Source organism: Bos javanicus, chromosome 20, assembly GCF_032452875.1.
Source record: "Bos javanicus breed banteng chromosome 20, ARS-OSU_banteng_1.0, whole genome shotgun sequence".
Taxonomy (NCBI): Eukaryota; Metazoa; Chordata; class Mammalia; order Artiodactyla; family Bovidae; genus Bos; species Bos javanicus.
In genome coordinates, this window is record NC_083887.1 from 11,117,488 (window position 1) to 11,138,885 (window position 21,398).

Here is a 21,398-nt window from a genome sequence, read left to right on the forward strand (position 1 = left end):
AATGACAACCCACTCCAGTATCCTTGCCTGGAAAATCCCATGGACGGAGGAGCCTGGCAGGCTACAGTCCGTGGGGTCACAAAAAGTCGGACACGAGTGAGCGACTTCACTTTCAAGAATTAGCTTCTTAGGATTGCTATAAGAATTAAATGTTCCGATGTGCATGAAATTCTTCACACAGACAGGCCTAGAGTAAGTTCTCAGTAAACAGGACCACTGCTAGCATGCAGAATGGTGTGCTATTTAGAAAAAAATGCTGTTCTCCTTTGGGTAGACATATCAGAAAAGATTTCCTTTCCTCTGGACTGGCTTAGGCTGGTGTCCCGGCTGTTATCTTGGTGGGATCTCAGCTGATCTCAGCTGGCCACCACTTCAGTTAATCACAGCCTGAAAACCTGAACGCGAAGGCTGTGACTAGATGTTCAGTTCAGTTCCCTCACTCAGTAGTGTCCAACTCTTTGCAACCCCATGGACTGCAGCACGCCAGGCTTCCCCGTCCATTGCCAACTCCCAGAGTTTGCTAGATGACTGGATGTTATCTAGTCATCTGTGATAACAGATATCTGTGACTAGATGTTAGCTATATTAGTAATAATTCCACGTGAGGGTGGGAATGAGCTTGAACCAGGATTCTCCCTCAGCAGGCTTTGAAAATGACAGGGTGGGGGTGGGGTGGAGGGGGTAGGAGGAGGGGGAGCATAGGAGTGGGAATGATGCGTCTCACTTCTCAGAAGACAGTGCTGCGTTCAGCAGACTCTCATCTTGATAAATTTCAGCAAGCACAAAGGCACAACGACAGGTGATTTTCCCTTCCTGAGCTTGGTACCAGCTGATCACTTCCTGTTTCTCTAAGAGCTTCCCAGACAGCGGCGATTTGCTCTTTCAAATTTGGTCATTGCCCTCTGGCTTTCCCGTGTGAGTCAGCGTCGCTGCCCTAGTGCCCTCGGCTCCCTCCCGAGTCAGTGTCTGCAGGCGGCCTCCCCAGGTAAATCCCCCTTGTCCTGGTGCGCGTCCCCGCCCACACCGCTGCCTGGGGAAGTGCGCCAGGGGCATGAGTCACCGCACCATCCTCCCAGGCTGCAGCTATTATTGGAATAGTCGCCTCGGCACGCAGCGCACGCTCCCTTCCCGGACTTCACTGTCCTGTGCCCAGGATTTGCAAATCTCTGCGCAGCCCCGAAGCACCCCGAGGAGATTACAAAGTGGTTTGCGCTTAGGTCGCAAGTTTCTGAGAAAGGTCTCCATAGCCCAGGCATTCCACTTTTCCCAACTGCATGCGCCCAGCAGTGGGCCTGCCTTCATGGGTGGCTTAAAAGGAATCCTTTTACAGTTCTGCTTTGAATGTAAAGGTGGTTGTTGTTCAGCCTGTAAATCCTGTCCGACTCTTTGTTACTCCTTGGACTGCAGCACCCCAGGTTCCTCTGTCCTCCATTATCTCCTGGAGTCTGCTCAAATTCATGTCCATTGAATCGGTAGAAAATGAAAAGAAGGAGGGGTGAAAGTGAAGTGAAAGTCACTCAGTCCTGACCAACTCTCTGCCACCCCAGGCCAGAATTCTCCAGGCCAGAGTACTGGAGTGGGTAGCCTTTCCCTTCTCCAGGGGATCTTCCCAACCCAGGGATGGAACCCAGGTCTCCTGCATTGCAGGCAGATTGTTTACCAGCTGAGCCACAAGGGAAGCCCACAAGCAAGGAAACAGGAGAGATCTCTTTGGGCAGAAGTACCTGGGGAGATGGAGCTGGGAGGGGACAGGGAAAGAGGCAGAAAACCAGTATCAAGTCAGTGGGAAAAGAACCAGGGATGTGAGAAACTTGGACAAAGATGTGCAGTGAAGAATGTGTTGTGCTTATTTGTGCATGCACGCTCACTCATCCGTGTTTGACTCTTTGAAACTCCAAGGACTGTGGCCCACCTGGCTCCCCTGTCCATGGGATTTCCCAGGCAAGGATATTGGAGTGGGTTGTCATTTCCTACTCCAGGGGATATTCCTGACCCAGGGATCAAAGTGTCTCTTGTGTCTCCTGCATTAGCAGGTGGCTTCTTTACCACTGAGCCACCCGGGAAGCTGGGCTTATTTATACCAACCTAAATATTGAGCTGAATTGGAATTTGGAAGCTCCTTCTTCTCCATGCCAGGGTCACTGATAGCCTGTATCATCAGAGTCTTTACTATTGCTGAGCAGTCTGCCTGCCATGAACCCTGCCAGTTATATGATTCCTGTCTCTGTTTTACAGATGAGGAAACTGAGGTGCTGGGAAGCAAAGACCTGAGCTCCAGGTCATGTAGCCAACAGGTGGTGAAGTGCACACGCAAGCAGGCTGCCTCTTAAGCATTAACCTTTGTGACTCAGGGTAAGAATTAATATATTTTGTCCAAGGCAGGGGAGATATGTTTAGTTCATCTATTAGTCTGTGAAATCTAATGTAGAAACCACCTCTTTCAGGTGAGATACTGATTAATGTCCAGCTGATAGGGATCTCAGGAAAGTTCTGGTATTTCTTACAGGTTGGATAATCTTGGAGACAAAGCATGAGTTCTGAGCTCAGGACTCCTAATTCTGTGTTGATGTGGCACTGGCTGAGTTTCTGAGACAGAAAGAGTGAGAGAAGTTAACCTCCTTATATTCCCTACTTGACAAAAACGTGAGAACATGAATATGACCAAAAAAACCCTTTGGCTAGAACATCTTCAGATCCTAAGAGATAAAACCAAACAGCTCCTGGGACAACATGGAAGAGGATCTTGGAAGAAGTTGCAGGTGGACTGTGTCAGAGGTGCCCTAGCAGGAGTAGGCATGCAGACAAGAACAAGGGAGGGATGAGAAATTCCTCCCCAAGTTGCAAACACGTGCAGCATTCCAGGAGCTGTCACTGTCACTTTCCTTCCCGCAGTGACAAGGGGCAGGGAGGGAGCCTATGACTCACTGCACCTGGTGAGATGGTGATGGCACAGGTACTTCCATGAAGAGAGACCAGTTGGTCTTACCCTGTTGCTTGGTGCCAGTCTTATCCTGAGTCTTTCTCCTTCCCCCAGATTGGCCACCTTATAAAGGAAAGAGAAAAGCCTGCTTATTGTCTGCTACTTGAAATGCAACTATTGAAATTAATGTGGAGGAGGAGGCTTATGTTTTCCCCTCACAGATCAGTTCAGTGTGAGGCTTGGGATTGGCAGAGAAGTAGAGATCTGGGATGCCTTTTTATCCCTTGATCTGAAAGGGAAAACTTACACTTCTGCAGTTAAGGCAAGTTGAGGGAGACTGGAAGCTTCCCCCTAAGGATGGCTAACCATAAACTATGTCACTGAGATCTCTCCCCACGTCCTCTCAAGGATGTCTGAAGATGCCCATCTCAGCCCGACTCGAGTCCAGAGAGTACAAGAGGCCTGTCTGAAGTTAGGATAATTGCATCAGACACTTATAGAACACCTAGGAAGTGGTCTGCTGGAATCTTCTCAGTATAATTTTCTCAGTCCCCTTGAGTGAGGTCCTGTTGCCATCTTCATTTTTTCAGATGAGAAAACTGAGGCCTTTGAAATCTGATTTAAAAGTTGTTACTTTTAGTAGACCTGAAACTAACATAATATTGTACCATAAATATTCAATTTAAAAATAAATACAAAAGTTAAACAAAAGCTGCAAGTTTAATAGGACTCTGATGAGTAGACATCTTCAGTGATTACAGTAAATGATCTTTAACCAAAATGAAGCAATTAAGTTGGTGATAAAAATCCAAACAACCAGCTCCATTGGGATGAAGAATAGAAGAAATGGGAAGTTTCCCACAAGGGAAACTTGTATGTGTGTGGTGATGAAGAAAGGCAAGAGTCCAGAGGAAGTGTTCATTTTCTAAGGCATTTCGCTGAACTCTTTTGTGGCTAAGAAATGTGTGTGAACTACTTCACTGGGGAAAAGGCATTTAAAACCACCAGCGACACCGAAAGAACTCAAAACCACCATACTGTTTCTGCCAAAGCAACATCACCAGATAAATGTACTATCAAAATGAGCGAGTTAGCCAAAGGTAGGGACGTCCCTGGCACAGAGCTGCCTGCTTGCACATCCCCCTCTTGGTTCTGCTGTTTGGGTTCTGTGCATCTGTGTTGCAGAAAAAAGTTCCTCACATATCCTTGGGCATTTCAGACTTTTCAACGTGACCTCCCTGAAAACCTCCTCCAACAAACCCTCTAAAATACAGAACCAGAAACTGCTTCTGTCAAGTCAGTTCAAAGTTCAAGTCAGGACAGAGGTCTTTAGAGAATGAAATGGTACGCTTTGGGCATAGAAAACCATTGTAAAGGAGATGATTAAGGAAATTTAGAAAAAGAAGGATCTGCTATTTTTCAATCCAAAATGGACTGACAGCCTTTGCAGTTCATCTTGTTTAAATCATGGCCATCAGAAGCCTATTGTTTAGTGATTTTCAAAAAATGTTTGCATTCTTGAGGCTTTTTGTTTTTTTGTGTGTGTGTTGGTTTTTCATCTTTTTCTTTTTTCTTTCTTTCTTTTTTTCATGGATCAAATTCATACTCTGAATATTCATAGACCTTTTCAGGACCTCAACAAAACAGAACCGTGAAAATATAAAATCCTTGACATGAACCCCCAGTAACACTCATCAGCAATGTTTTTAACTGAATTTTAAAACAAATCAAAATGAGCTTTGTCTTATAAAACCACCAGTGAATTGTGCAGAGTCAGAACTGAAATTATATCTTTTCATAAGTATTGCATTAGAAAAAAAATGAACATATCAATATCTTTTCCAAATTCATATTCCAATTAAGTTTCTTGCCCTTTCACATTAAACAGGAAAAAGTCCCGCTGGTCAGTAGCACACTTCTCTGTCTACTAAAGGACTCTGTCAAAGCAAGGAACATGACCACTAAAGTGCTACTACTGTAGAGGGTGTCCTACCCTCTGTAATACCCGGTGAATGCTGTGGCTTTATCATCTCACATAACAGAAAGGTGACCCTTGAGTTGGACTCTGCCTGCACAGTTTTAAGCAGTTACACATGACAAAAAGAGCTACAGGTTTTGTGATTATGGGTTTCTGGAAAATCCTGGAAGCAGAAGCAGCTTTTTGAGCATAGCAAGAAAGGAGTCATATCCCTTTAAGAAGAGTTTTAACTCTGAACTGACCTCTCCCCACTTATTCCATTTTTCCACTCTTTCAATCCAAGGACAGGTGAACACGGAAGGCCAAGTCATTTCCTCTGGAAAGATGATCAATATTTTAAACAGTGCTGTGGAGTGGGGGGAGTGTTATGAATCAGAAGGCTTGGTTTCTACTCTTCATTTGACCTTTTAAAGAGCCTTGACAGTTTTGAATAACTTAGTTATCTCAGAGTCAGTATACCCATCTGTAAAATGGGGCTATACATGTAGCACTGTAAGAGGAACAAAGTCAGAGATGGCGTGATCTCTTATGTATCACGTTGGTTGTTTCAAAACCTGGTTAATAACTCTTTCTCTCTCTGTGAACTGCTTAAGATGCAACTTAAACTGCAGTTCATCTCTGCAACCACAGAGATTCCAAATGGAGATTATTTGGACATAGCAGTCACCGCTCCAAATTGGGCGTCATCTCCTTCGGGGAGCATAAGACCATGTTTAATTTTATTTACTATTTCGTAAATATATTTTTCCTTCAGTTTTATAAAAATACACTTACTCTTTTCTCTCCCTTCATTTTTGCCATTAAGCCTTCAAACTCTAAATGACTTGCAATGGATCTATTTAGGAGTTAGATTTGTCTGTGCTATGGTATGAATATTAATAGAAAGTCCATATGTTTCAAGGCCTTCTGCAAAATATGAAGAAAGTGCTTTTAGCATTCTGTGTAAAACTCTACTGTTAAATATATGTGTGCAATCATTTTTTTTTTTTAAAGAAGGGTGCAGAGAGGAACTGCAGCCCTTTCCTGTAGTGAGGGCTTTTAAACCAAACACCACCCCCTCTCCCAGTCTGAGGAAGTGCTAACTAGATAGAGAAACTGGAAAGACTAGTCAGGATGGGGGCAGGGAAGCAGCTAAGGAAGGCTTAAGCAGGTATTTAAATCTCTTTGGAAAGGTGAACAGACTTCTTCAGGATTTAAAGGGGCAGAGTAGAGAAACCAGGGAAACCTTCTATGTCAGATCTTTATTGTGTGACTTCATGAGGTCGCATGCGCATTCCAAATCAAGTACTGATATTCCAAGGTGAAGAACTATCTGGGGATTTTCCAGTCTTCTGGCTTTTCCAGGCCTTTGCTGGTCTCCATAGTCCTGACAGCTAAAGGTCATGGGATCAGAGGCAGTGGGAGCAACAGAGGGGTTTGAACACCCTCTGGCCCAACCTTTTCATCTCAGGGGGATGGCCCAGAGGCTGGGGAGGACCCAGCTTAAGGAGCACAGGCTTTGAAACACCTAAAAGAAAGGTCTTCTCTGTAACCCACTGATCAGCAGGTCTGAAGCCTGCCTAGCAGTATCCTGATTTTCTTTTCAGGTCTCACTAAGAGTAACTACCCTGTATCCAGTGGCGGGAGTCCCAGAAGCCTCGCTCCGTCTGCCTGCTGGAAGGGAGCCCTGAGGTGAGCTGTCAGCACCTTCAGCGGGAGCAGGACTCTTGCTTCCGGCTGTAGCTCGAAGCCCAGGGTTTGTTTGTATAAAGGGCCAGGGGTGGGTTGTTCCTATAGCTCCAGCTTTTGCATTTGGGGGAGAAAAAACGTCTTGGTCAAAACAATGGGAACGGCAGCCTGGAATGAAAGGAACAAAAGGCATCTAGTCAGAGCCCAGGTTCCCTTCCAACCCCCCACCCACACACACCTCTGCACATATTTCTTGCTTCTCGGCACTTGCCTGACAGGCTGCCTCCAGTGCTTATTTCGAAATACCAACTAAGAAAGTTCCCTAGGACTCTGTTGTGTAGTGTAGGCAAGCCCTCCAGTCTCCCTTCTGAAGCGGACGGGAGCCAGACAGAAAACCAGGGCAAATTATAGACAAGCTGAGAAAGGGAAAGCCCCACCCCGCTCCCTCCACCTCCAGGCTGTGAATTAGGTCCCTGAGCCAGGCATGACCTCTGGCAGCCAGGAGCACGAGAATGGCCGCCAGAGGCCCCGTTATCAGGCTCTCCCGTGCTTCGGCCTCAGCTATCAGCGCCTTCAGCAGCCTGGACATCAGGGTTGCGCACACGGCAGCTTCGTGTTTGATTAACAAGGAAGCTGGCCTCCAACTCCATCTTCTCTTCCACTGAGGCCTGTTTGGAGACGATCCTGGCTGAGATAGGAGCTGCAGATCACAAGGGATCATTTAAAATCCTCCACCCTTGCTTCTGCCTCAAGTCTCCTCTTCTGTTTCCACACATTTTTTCCCCCTAAAGATTAGAAAGAAATTAATTTGTACTCAAAACTAAAAGGATAGAGCACTCACAACTACAATATACAATTTTTTTCCTTCTTTTCCTTCTATCTGACATTTTCTGTGATGATTAGAGTTTGATTTTTGTATTATGAAATGCATCTGTGTGTTTCAGAGTTTCTTAGTAACTACTTACAAACCAAAGTGTACATTTTCATTCACACACGAAAAAAGGCAGTATGTACAAGATGGCTAGAGGTAAGGGGTCAGTCATTAGTATAACAAACATCTATTAAGCACCTACTGTTTGCTAGCCCCTGTGCTAGAACTCTGGAGACAGAGATGATAAGACACCCACCTGCCTCCTATAAGCTGAGGGTATACTGTATTGAGAGAACATAATTCTAATCAACGCTTAATCCCCAAATGTTTTGTTTTTTTTTTTCAGAGGGATGAGGGTGCCCAAGTACCCATATATATTTATACAAACATTGGGGGCCTAAAAGGGTAACAACATTTATAAAAGAAGAGCAAATCTGCTTTACCCAACTATAAGCCTTAAGATTTCACAATGCTTGAGTTCGTATATTCTTAGCTGTCTGCTGTGAAGTGTGGAACAACGCTGAGTTCTATCTGATATATTTGATATATCTAGGCAAGAAGAAGAGGATAAAAGGAGGGAACAAAATCTCAGTGTCACCTCAAGGGTAGTAGAAGGGGCTTGCAAGGGTAGGGACTTAATGAGAAAATCCAAGACAGAAGGATAGATCCATGATCTTCACAGCGGAGTGTAAAAAAATAATACACAATCTTCTGTTCATAAGTTACACTTACTAAAATTTTAAAAATACATTAAACTTTATTAATATTTAACAAACAGATTGGCAGTAGTATATGTGTATACTATATATGTTTTTGTTGTTTAGTCGCTAAGTCATGTGAGACTCTTTGATCCCATGGACTGCAGCCCACCTGGGTCCTCTGTCCATGGTATTTCCCAGGCAAAAATACTGGAGTGGGTTGCCATCTCCAGGGGATCTTCCTGACCCAGGGATCAAACCCGAGTCTCCTGCATTGGCAGGTGGATTCTTTACCACTGAGCCACCTGGGAAGCCTGTATACTATATATATACTACTCTATAATGTGTAATATACACATAATGTGTACTTACAGTTGACCCTTGAACAACATGGGTTTAAACTGTGTGGGTGCACTTATATAAGGATTTCCTTCACTAAATACTGCAGTACTACATGATCTGGGTCAGGATAAAGTTATACATATATCTTGTACTAGGAAACGGCAACCCACTCCAGTGTTCTTGCCTGGAGAGTCCCAGGGATGGGGGAGCCTGGTGGGCTGCCGTCTGTGGGGTTGCACAGAGTCGGACACGACTGAAGCGACTTAGCAGCAGCAGCAACCCAGTTAGAGGTCACTGTCCCTAACCTGTGTATTGTTCAAAGGCAGTTAATTGTACACATTCAATCTTCCCTAGGTATCCATGGGGATTGGCTCTGATTAATTCCTTCCCTCTCTGTATGCACAAGCTTTCTATCCTTTGAGAGCGCAGAGCCCATTTCTCCTCTACTTGAATCAGAACACTGTGCCTCTCCTTGAGCCATAGGATATAATGGAGGCAACATTCTAGGTCTTTCATGCCCAGGCTGTTAGAAGTCTAGAAGCTTCCACTTCCTCCCTCTGGGCAGTCAGAGTCTGACCATATGCAACTGAGTTATGGGGAAGCCTGAGTTAGGCCCCTTGAGGGGCACCAAGAAGCTCTCTTAGATCTTCCAGCCTAGCCAACTGAATGTAGCTGAATGAGTGACCCAACTGACACCACAGGGCAGAAAAGCCCAGCAGATAATTCTGAAAAAAGGAGAATTTTTGTTCTAAAGCACTAAGTTTTAGAGGGTACTTTGTGCCACAGCAATAGATAATAAAATTGTCATATCGTATGGTTCACGAATTAGCCCTGGAAGCAAACATATTTACTAAGACTCTTCTTTTCACATATTGCCATCTTAGACAAGAAAGCAAAATTCTGGTGGCCAAGAGTTTGTAGACAGTGAAATCCCAGGGCTGAATCCTAAGACCAAATCATAGGGCCAGGGTAAGCCCACAGCAAATTTCCAAAGTATCACTTTAAAATGAAAGTTACAGATAGATACAAAACACTGGGATTTTGCTATTTTGCAATAACCAGGAACCTGAGCAACGGTGATTATTTTCCCTTTTCCTTTGGCAAAAGTTTTCCCTCTTTGATTCTCTGGGAGTGTTTCTTTAGCTGTATAGGCCAGCTTGTCTGTTCTGCAATTCCTTCTAAGAGTTAAGGTTGGAAGTCTGGGAACTACATTTCCCAGCATCCCTTGCCAAAAGAGATTTTAGTCTGATGCTGAGAACCAGAGGTAATTGCACGGGACTTGGAAGAGGGAGGAGAGGTAGAAGTTATGCTGTTGCTCCTCTGTCAGAAGTGAGCAGATGTGTGGGGTTCAACAGATATCAGAGTTTGTTTTAGATCCCAGACATCTCCCTTTGAATCATCCACCTCAGTGAGTACTGGAAGCAGATGACATCATCGCCAGCCATTTCCTGTAGTCCCTGAAGCTTCCTGTCTCTAAAGCTACCAGCAAACTTAAAAGCTGTTGCTGTCCCTGACCTGCCCTCCTCCAGACCTTCCAGGAGCTTTGTGTGCATCCAGTTCCTTGTGTTCAGTTCAGTTCAGTCGCTCGGTCGTGTCCGACTGTTTGCGATCCCATGAATCGCAGCACGCCAGGCCTCCCTATCCATCACCAACTCCCGGAGTTCACTCAGACTCACGTCCATCGAGTCGGTGATGCCATCCGGCCATCTCATCCTCTGTCGTCCCCGTCTCCTCCTGCCCCCAATCCCTCCCAGCGTCACGGTCTTGTGTTCCTTGTGTTAAATTCCTTCTATTGCCCAAAATACCTAAAATTGTTTCTGTTTTTCCTACTAATTCTTATGACATAAGCCTAAATTTTATTTTATAATGGAAGTCAAGAAAGTAGAATTTCTTTTTTTTTTTTTTTAAAGAAAGTAGAATTTCTTTCCGCACAGTTTTCTTCTCTTCAGCTACAGATCTCTTTCATAAAACTTTGAACGCAAACACATTCGCGTCATACAGCCTGGAGGGAGATACATATGGGGGAATTGTAGAATGGAAAGAGGAAGTAACACAATGTGTAGCTGGGGTTCTGGGGCAGGGGAAACTAGCATTTTTCCTGCCAATTAATCAAAGCATGTTTGATAGGTGGGTTCACAGTCACCAGATTTCGCAAGCAACAAGAGGTCACCTAGTTGAATTAGAACTTTAGATTAACAGTAGGGTATGAGTGTTTGAGTGTGAGTGTGTGTGTGTGTGTGAGTGTGAGTGTGTATGCTCAGTAGTGTCTGACTCTTTGAGACCCCAAGGACTGTAGCCTGCCAGGCTCCTCTGTCCATGAAATTTTCCATCCAAGAATACTGGGGCTGGTTGCCATTTCCTACTCTAGGGGACCTTCCCAACCCAGGGATTGAACCTGCTTCTCCTGTACTGGTGGGCAGTTCTTGACTGCTGAGCCACCAGGGAAACCCCAGATTAACAGTGGAGTAGGCAGAATAATGTCCCACCAAAGATGTTCCTCTCCCAGTCCCTGGAACCTGTGACTGTTACCTTATATGATGAAAGCACTTTCAGATGTGATTAAGCTAATGGTCCTGGAAATGGGGAGAGTCTCCTGGCTTTTGCAGCTGGATTCAATCTAATCAAGTGTGTCCTTCAAAGGGGAGAACCTTCACCAGCTGCCATCAGGGAGATATGATTAAGGAAGGTGAGTCAAAGGCTGCAACATCTCTGCCTTTCAAGATGGTGGAAGAAGGCTGGGTGTGTGGGTGGCCTCAGGAGCTGGAACAGGTAAAAGAATAAGTTGTCCCCTAAAACCTTCAGCAGGAACATAGCCCCCCTGACACCCTGATTTTAGCTCAGTGAGAGCCATATCAGTAAGATAATAAATTGGTGTCACTTAGTTTGTGATAATTTGCTAACAGCAGCAATGGAAAATTAATTTTAAAAAGATAAGTTTTTTTAGTATAAGTATGGCCATGCGATATTTAGGACACACATATCTAATACTATTTCTGTTTTGAAGTTAAAATTTAACTGTGAAACCTGTATTTTGCCTGTCAACCCTGTTGATCGGAAAGTGGGATTCCAAAACTCTTGTACATTTCTGCCTTGAATTCTAGGCACTCACTATGTACCAGCCAGTTAACGTAGGCAACTTAACTCTTCTCTTTCATTTGATCCTCACAGCTCTTTGGTGTTGGTGTTATTTGTGTTGGTATTGTTTACAGCTATTTTCCAAACAAGGCAACTGAGTTTGTGCAAAATTAAACAATTGGTTTAATGCAAATTTTAGGAGGTGGTGGGGGTAGGGGTGGGTCAGGTCAGTCCGACGCCAACGTCCATCTTGCTAAGTTAGCTCTGTCTAGTTGGCTAGGCTCGAGCTCCTTTCCTCTACTTGATTTCATTGCTGGAGCTCCCAAAGCTAGCCCCTACTGCTGCTTCCACATCCTCTCCACCCACGTCCTCTTGTAACCTGATTTATGACCCACCCCCACCTCTTCCCCGCTCTGGAAACTGTTCTCAGAGGTCGGGCCGGCCTCTAATCTGCCGTCGTTTCTTAGTCGCCCTTCTCTTCACCCTTTGTGTGTCATGTGACTCCGTACTCTCCCCGTGGGGGCTTGCCTTCCCCACCCCCAACACACTAGGTTTTTATGCTGTAATATGGAGTCTCCTGCTGCCACTCGGATGATTTCTCCCCAGGATGGCTAGTTTATGTGTCTAAGCGATCCCCAGAGAGCTAGGAAAACATTATTTCTAAGGGGTGTCTGTGAGGACGTTTCTGGAAGAAATTAGCATTGGAAGAAATTAGTCTAATCTAGACTGATGAAGAAGGTGGTCCTCTAACGCAGGTGGGCATGATTCAATCTGCTGAGAGCCTTGGCCCATCACGAGGCCTTCTTTCTCCCTGTTCCTGTCTCTCCCTCTTTCTGTTACCACATCACCTTCTCTGCTATAAGCCAGGTTTCCCTCTGCTTCCTCTACAACAAGGATACTGGTGATTACATTTAGGGTCCATCTGCATAATCCAGGGTCATCTCTTCATCTCAAGATCCTAAAGCACGGTGGTAAAGTCTCTTTGGCTATATCAGGTTTTCCGGATAAGCAATGACGATCCTTGGAAGTCATCAGCCGGCCCATCACACCAGGTGATTCTAATTTGCAGTCGAGTTTGTGAACCACTCATAACTGAGCAAACTTCTTCCAGGCTCCTTTGTCCAATCCATCTTGCTCACCATCTTCCTAACACATGCCCATCTCTGTTTCACATGGCTCCTGAGGAAATGCCATCGAAGTTTACCTCTGCCTGTAGAACACGTTTCAAATGCCTTAATGGAGACCACAGCCTCTTACGAGCTGACACAAAGACCCTTTACCTTACAAGATAGGTTTTACCACTCTCCCCATGAGCGTTTTGCTTCAGGTAAACTGATTTTCTCACACTGTGGCATTCCGATTGGTTATTTTGTTTGTGCTGTTTCACTAACATGTAAGGCTTTCCTCATTGTCCTGTGCTTACTCAGGTTTTACCCATGTGCCAAGCTGCATTTTTTTTTCCTCAGAAAAGTTCCTCAGATTAGGTGGCTTAAAAAACCACCTAGAGACTTGTCTCAGAGTTCGGAAGCCTAGAAGCCTAAAGTCAACGTTGTCAGTAGGGTTGTTTCCATCTGATGACTGAGAGATAAGGGTCTGTTCCAGACTGCTCTTCCTGGCTGGTAGATGGCCATTTTCTCCCTGTGTCTCTTCACATTGTCTTCTCTTTCTGCATGTCTGTCTCCAGGGGATCTTCCCAACGCTGGGATCAAACCTCCATCTCCTGTATTGGCAGGAGGATTCTTTACCACTGAGCCATGTGGGAAGCCCCTGTGTGTCTATGTACCTTCCCCATATAGAATTTGAGCTCCTTACATATGTTCATCCCATTATACTCATGATACTTTTGATATGAATTCAACACATACTTACTGATTTAATTTCAGAAAATCTGAGAGGTTAGTTTGGGGTAAGGAGTAGGCAGAGACAAGTCCAATGATAGGATAGGAACTAATACTCAATAGCGTTGAATAAAGGATTCCTTGAATATATTTGTTGGAGAGAATCTAAGAGAATGCTTTTAGGTGGTATGGTGCTTAAAAGCTATGAGCTGACTAAAAGGAATGGAGAGGAGAGAGAGAAAGAAGGCAAGTCTCTAGATCCTCAATTCATCCAAAAACTGGGTGAGTCAAACTTAACAGCATTTTGCATCATCAGCATCACCACCCGAGTCCTAGCTGTACCATGATAGCATGGTGCTTTGGAGGACTTATCAAGCTGACGCATGCCACCCGGGTTGGGCAGTCTGCCAGTCCTTTGCTGGAGGTCTTGCAATTCCATCTGGTGCTCTAGGATACTATTCTGCCTAGTGGGCAGAGAGCCTCTGGTCACTTTCATAGAGCCCGTGTACAGATGAATGAGTGGAGGACTGTCAGGCTAACAGAAAAGGGTTGTCTGCATCAGAAGGCTTTGCCTTAGCACGAGAATCTAGGGGAATGAAACGGAGGAAGTCTGCCATGTTAACAAGGGGCCCCAGAGCATCCAAGTGTGTCATCCCTTCAGAGACGATGTCTGAGGCCCATTAAGAATGTGATGAAGCAGAGGCTGGGCTCAACCACTCTAAATAAACTCCCTTTACCTTGAAATAGCACAAAGCTTTAAAAACCTCTATCTTTCCCAGTTTATCTGGACCCCGGCTTAGTCCTTCCTGCCCCACCCTATTCTCCCCAGGGACCACGTGGCTTCCTCGCCTACTTGACACAGCTGGGCTCCACTTCCTGCTGCTTTGGTTTCAGCCTGGTTTCTTGTTGTCATGCCCAGGTCACACCAGCTGTCCCTTCCTGGTGTTGACGCTGGGAGAGACCGGAGCTGTTCAGTGTCACCTGGACTCACCAGGGGTGGGGGCTTTCCATGGGCTTTTTTAGCTCCGTGCCCCTGGCCTTTTCACTGCCTGTCAATGGAGCCCGGGCGCCCAGGAATGGCTGCCACCTCGGCTGCCATTCCTGCGTGCTTACCGAGCACATGTGACAGAGCATTCTCAGGGTCCCTTCCTTTCTTGTGGCAGCTGCCACACTCGGGGAAGGAAGAGGGAGCTTCAGGCATCTGATGCCTGCCTGAGTGGGCTGCCCTTCCCTCTCCAAACTCCAAGTGTGGGGTCGGGCCCGGCCCCGTGCCCTCTGGCACTCTTGGAGCAGCTGGGGGTTATTTTTGCAGCCAGGCTGGTAAGGAAACAAGAGTGCAGTTGCCCAGGGCTCTCCTCTGTGTGGGGCTGAACAGAAGGTCAGAGGTTAGGGCGGAGTGGGGCAGGTTGCGTCAGCCCCAGAGAAGGGGAGCTGGGCTGGTGTCGGCCTGGCCCATGGACCTTCTCAAAGTCCCTTCTGTCTGGGCTTCTCTTTCAACCACTCAGCTTATTCCCAAGAGTCTGTGGGTCTGGATTACCTCATTTTAGCCCACCAAGCTATTCAAACAACTCTTGACATTTGACCTTCAGGCATTTATGCAAGCTGATGACCTTTCCTCACTCCATCCTGTGTGGATTCAGAATATGATTCTTCTCCCTGTCAGTGATAGAAATGATCAACCTAGACGTAACGTGCATGCCTTAGGGATTCTATATTACTCATGGGTAGATCTCATGTCTCTTGTATTTTTACATATCTTTGTGCCATATTAGTGCTGTAAGTTGGCGACTTAGCAATTTGATTCATGCCAAATTGCATTCTGTAACTTTGGGTTTATGTGCCTGTTACAGTGAAATCCAAAATTATAAAAACTTAACAAAAGAGGTCAAGAAATAGGAGATATCTCTCAGGTGAGTGTAGACAAAAGCATTGCAGAGCTGGTAGGGTGACTGGGCTCCTGGAAGTCCTTAAACAGTTCTCTGGGCTGTTTGCTGTATGGTATGACCTCATGTTCACGGTCAAAGTGGTATCTACTTCTCGGCATTAAGAGGGGTGAAGTAATGAAAGACAGGCAGAGGCCGTATGTCACCCAAATCTCATGTAACTTTCCTAGAAGCTGCTCTCTGACATTTTTGCTTATCTCCCATTGCTGCTGCTGCTGCTAAGTCGCTTCAGTCGTGTCCAACTCTGTGCGACCCCATAGACGGCAGCCCACCAGGCTCCTCTGTCCCTGGGATTCTCCAGGCAAGAACACTGGAGTCGGTTGCCATTTCCTTCTCCAATGCATGAAAGTGAAAGTGAAGTTGCTCAGTCGTGTCCGACTCTTAGCGACCCCATGGACTGCAGCCCTCCAGGCTCCTCCATCCATGGGATTTTCCAGGCAAGAGTACTAGAGTCGGGTGCCACATTAACTGGAGCTTAATCATGAACCACGCTTGGCTGCAAGGGAGGCTGGGTAACATCTTTATCAGGACAGTCATGTGCCTGCTACCCATCGTATTATTAAGGAGAAAGGATAGTCGAGGAAAAGGAGCTGCCTTTGCCTCTAAAATGTCGAAAAATAGACTGGGGTGGGGGGCGGCTCCTTGTAGAATGAAGAATATATGTTTCTAAAAAGCAATCCAAATGATTTACTCCTTGAATATAAATTGTAAGGCATTTAAATAAGCATACAAACAAATTATGTAGGTCACTACGTAATATTTTAAATAGAGTTATATATTGGGAAAGTTTTAAAGCTATTTCTGTAAGTAATAATGACTTGTTCTAAAATGTTTTACCCAAGATTGCAATAATCCTCTGAACCCATTAAGTTGGCTGGTGATCTTAAGGCATCAGATGGTGAAATCTCTGGGGTCCCAGTTGCCAGATTTATTTCAACCTAGTGGTAGAAAACAAAATCCCAGGGCTACCAAGTCTGCATATTCTGTTATGGAAGAAACAGGACATTGGAGGAGACTGGTATTTAAATTACTGCAAGGTGTGGGGAAGATGTATATGTGCGTGGGGTAATTGCACAGGTGGGACATCTTTATGTGGGGGGGGGGATTCATGAAGCCACAGGTGAAATAATGTACTTCATAAATAATTAACACCCTTGTGGACAAGTCTATCCCTTGGATGATGATCTCTATCTAATATAACTCAAAATAATCTTTGGGTTTTAGGTTAACTTTTAAAAGGGGACATACAGTGTTCTTCCTTAATTTTGTTCTTTGCTCATTTCTGTGTAAAAGAAAGGATTTGACTTTCCCCGCCGCACCTCCCCGCCAACAAGAGATACTAAAATGACATGAGGGAACAGCCTCAGACTTGATCAGACAAAGAAACCAGAAACAAACTCAAAAATAGCCTTTGAAGATTAGTTTTCAGATGTATTAAATAAAAATGCTAGTGTTCTTAAAAAGTAATAACATTTTAAACTCTTTCGTTTGTGTTTTCTAAGGCAGAAAAATAAAAATTAGGAGCTGTTCTTAAAGCTTCTTACTTTCAGTTATCAGATGTCTTTATATATCTAGTCCTTCTCAAGTCCCACTGTGTGAGTAAGTCTGCAGCACCACCTTTCTAAGTTCCCAAAGTTATTCATGACGCTTTGATAAGTAATCTATTAGCAAGGCCAGGTTGTCCCAGGCAAAACAGTATACTAGGAAGATGTTTTACAAATATTGAACGTGTTCTCCAAGGCATAGGTTTTCTGTGATAATTTTAGTTTTGTGTTGTCATACAAGTTACTGTAAGCAATTCTGGACATTGATTTTTTTACCTTGTACCTGAGTGTTGTTACTCAGTTTCCATACGTGAATTTGCCTTTGTTTCCAAAAAGTAAACACTCAAGAAATAGCAACCTAGCAAAGCCCAGCTCAAAAAGACCTCAGTCTAACAGTGAACACCATGATTGTGCTTCTGGCCAGCATGATGGTGGTACCCATCTTTTTATTCATGGACATGGAGTGGGTCATAAGTAGATGTATGGGGAGTTATAAAAACACTTGGAAAACTTATTACATGAATTTAATTTTTTCCCACTGTATTTCATTTTGGCACTGGTTTTTTTTTTTTTTTTTTTTTGAGTTTTATTTGAATATAGTTCATTTATAATGCTGTTACCTTTTGCTGTACAGCAAAATAAATCATTCATGCATGCACATATATTCACTCTTCTTTGGATTATTTTTCCATATAGGTCATTACAGAGTATTACCTGTGGTACACAGTTTTAAATGGCTGGTCAATCTAATATACTGATGACTAAATATTTTTTAACAAAGTAAGAATAATGAGTCAAGCAATAGCTTATCAAAAGCAAAAGAATCAAGTGAAAAAAGAAAGAGGCTCTAAGCACACAAATGCATCTTTCTATCCTTAAATACAATCTGGATTATTTCATTTTAGCAAAAACAAAATCACCCTTTTCTTTAAATTATTTTCACTGATTTTAAATTGATAAAGTTTTGTAACAACATTTCTTTGGATTTCAGTGTAGTTCTAAAGCTATCTACATATGTTCAGTACTTGTCTTTTTTCATAACTATTTCAGTAAAATGATAGAATATTTCTCAACATTAAAAATCCTGAGAATGGTTATCTTTTAAGAGAGACCACACAATAAGTCTGCAAGACGCAGAACCAGGAGGCTAATTTTTCACGTCACCCTTTGTCAACATTTGAATACCATCTCCCACCTGAACTTTCAGACCCATCTGCCTTCCTGACCCAGTCGTCAAAAGCCCTACAGTTGCATCCAACCAGTGTGAACCTCTTTTCAAAGTTAAAGTTTCTGCAGAGGAGATTGATTGACTTTTAGCCTAATAACTACTAGTGAGATGTCTAAAGGTTAGTCTCATAGACAAGGTGCAAGAATTCATATTCAACACCAGAAAGCAAATATGATAAGGGGTGTTGGTTGGCAGAGGGCCAATCCTGTAGGGCTTTGAGTTAATGAATTGAGTTAGAACTGTCATTGTAGGAACTGAGGTCTAAGGAGGGCTCTTTGGAAAATTTGTGACTGTCAAATTTAATGTGACCCATTATACTTTAGATTTTTGCTCAATTGCATATGTATATAGTTTTTATTATTGAACAGTCTTTAGTTCTCTTTGACTTTGTGGATTTGTCCCCTTCTCATTATCTGGGTACATCCACCCTTGCCTCCATTGTCCCCAGAGCTCATTGCCCCACGTGTGTCCACTCACACACACAGTCCTTGGGCAAGGAAGGGATTGATAGAGTGTAGAAAATACTCAAGAACAACAAAGTGAAATACAAACTAGAAGCAAGATGAAAGTGAGAAAAATTCAGTGCATCTTGTTTTTTTAAGGTATCAAGTAGAAAAATTTTTAAGTGCTCTAATTTTAGTTTATAAATTTGTATTTGCCCATCTGAGCACAGCTGGGATAACTGAGCAGCCTTCTGTTCTTTCATCCTTACATAATACAAGGTTCAACTAACCACTGGAATGCCTGTGCTATCTCTTTTGCTGGAAGAGATCTTGACTCTCACAGGTTACAGATTGCAGAGCCAGCCTGAAAGGACGTTGGTTGTTTTGTTTTTTTTTCAATCTCCTGAAATTGTTACATTCTGACACTGGGAGCTGATTTATGCCCATGCATTGGGAAGGGATACTTGGTGGACAAAGACCAATAGAATGAACAGAATTTGGCTCATGACTTAGTACTGAGTTATGTAGTCAGGAAAATGGAACGTTCATTTGTGTTCCTTCAAAGACATTCTCAAGATGTGTCAGCCCATAAACTTCCAAATGAGTAATTTGTAGTCTCAAAGGCCCCCTGAGGAGTGCTCTACAGAGTAACCTTCAGGGATGTCAGGCAACTTGGGGATGGGCTGGATCCTTCAGAGAGTACCTGGCTTTCTCAGAACTTTCTTAAAGCCTCTCAGACTTGGGAAAAACCTTTCTGATAAGACGGTTCTTCCATATAATTTGACTTCATCCTTTTCAATGATCTAAGGTTTAACGTTTAAGCAAAAATATGAAAAATTTGCAAATGACTTCAAGCTTCATTTTTCAGTCTGTTTAATTGGAGGCCAAATGGGAAAGTATACAAGTGAAATAGTGCATGGCTAAGGAGTTCTAACTAATATTTCCTATTATGACAATCCAATAGGTTGATCTACTTTACACTATGGAAGAGGAAAGGCCAGTCGCTAAACCTGTATAAGGATCGGCTATAAAACAAGGACGGTGCCCAGCTCAAAATGGCTGAGATTATGTAAGTCAGTCACTTCTTACAGTACGAGTGCATATGCATGGCAATTATAAATATAGGTGTATCAGGTAGCTATTGCTTTCTTTGTTAAGAAAACAGCTATTTATTTTGCTTACTTAGGCTGGAATTAGCTGTCTGGTGCTACTAGTTTAGCTGGGCTCCTTTATGAATCTGGAGTTCGTGACAGAGTGCCCAGGTGTCTCTGCTTCTGGAGTTGGCTGGTTTTTCACTAGGAAGATGGAATCGGTGGTCCCAAGTGGTGTCTCGTCTAAATACGGGTTTGTTCACCATGGTTGCCTCAAGGACCCGAGGGAGAAAAGCATGCAAGGTGTGGAGGCCTCGGCTCAGAACTGGCACGCTCTCATTTCTGTCATATTCTATTGTCTAAAGCAAATCACAAAGCCGGTCTAGATTTAAGGAGTAGGGAAATAGATTCTCTTTCTGGGAGGAGTTATGTTCTACAGCAAAAGCCATGGATATAAGGAAGCATAAAAATTTATGACTCTTTTTGTCATCTACCACAGTAAGTATAATTTATTTCTTTATACTTACCTTTATTTCACAATGGCTTTGAGGTGGCTTACAGCAAAAATGAACACAGTGATATGGTAACAAACATAAAAACTAAAAAAAAAAATTGAAGTAATATAAATTAGAATAGGAGGCCAAATTTAGGATTCTTATGGTAAAGAATACACCAGTATAAACATTGAATTTGTCTTCATAGTACTTTTGAAACGTTGAGGTGACAAGTTTTGGCCAAAAGCCCATTAAAGAGTGGCATAAATTAATAGTGATGGGACCCTTGGACCACTTACTGCATAGTGGGTATTGCGACTGAGTCAAAAGCCAAGGGACCAGTGATACAGTTGGTCGTGTCCTACTCTTCGTCCCTTTATTGCTGCGATTAAAGAGCCTCATGAGGGGTTTCATGATGCAGAAGAAAGGGCTTTGGAGACAGAGTTGAAGACCATCCCATCCCATCCGAGCTGAGAAACTGAATTTTAAATCTAGTTCTACATGGCTCTTCATCTCAGTTTTCTGAAATTGGGAGTAATGATGCTAATCAGACGGAATGTGTTAGGTAATATGAAAAAGGTATTTTAGATGTCACTGTCAAACCTTCCTCCTTCTGATTGTTTTAGTTACCATATCTCCCAAGAAATGTGAATTACTCACTTTTTAAAGAAGGTTTGCTTCTTGGATAAACTTCTCCATCTCAATCAAGGGTATGTCCAAAAGTATAGCACATTTGTGAAATTGAATGGAATTTGTGAATATTCTGAATCTTGACTCCATGTAAGGTTTCCAACAATAGTTTGCAAACCCAAAGCAAGAGCTCTACCTGGTATATTGTTGGGAGTTTTCTGTGCCTTTGAGCCTCTGATCTGCTCACTTCTACAGTTGTTCTTAAGCCCTGGATGCATGGAGGGCATTTTATAAGATAGTAGCTTCCTGCAAGTACACAGGGGTGCCCTTTGCTGGAATGAGTCTAGCCTGGTGAAGCTGCAGAGTTTGCTTCTGCCTCTGTGTAAAGACAGGTGATCATTTGGCTACAGTGCCTTGACTGAGCCATCCATTTATATTTACTGTGCTGCTATCTGTTTTTTTGCCTCTAGGGATGTGAATAAGAGAGATGAAGATTTTCTTTTATGCACGGTTCTTATCATTGAGAAATGACTAAAAGAACTAAAAGGTGTTTTGCCCATTTTTCAATTTTTTGTTGTTGTTGCTGTTGAGTTATATGAGCTGTTCGTATATTTTGGAAATTAAGCTCTTGTCAG

General features: G+C 43.6%; 1 long non-coding RNA gene across 2 annotated transcripts; it reads left to right on the forward strand.

Annotated features, from left to right (window-relative positions):
* Positions 1-233: 233 nt before the first annotated feature.
* Positions 234-19,838, forward strand: LOC133233504 (uncharacterized). 2 transcript variants are annotated; one of them, XR_009731734.1, is made up of 4 exons: positions 234-985; positions 2,236-2,352; positions 6,485-6,569; positions 19,513-19,838. It is a non-coding gene; the product is annotated as an uncharacterized LOC133233504 (long non-coding RNA). The 2 variants fall into 2 exon arrangements; XR_009731733.1 differs by lacking the exon at positions 6,485-6,569 and having other exon boundaries at positions 238-985; positions 19,513-19,829.
* Positions 19,839-21,398: the final 1,560 nt, after the last annotated feature.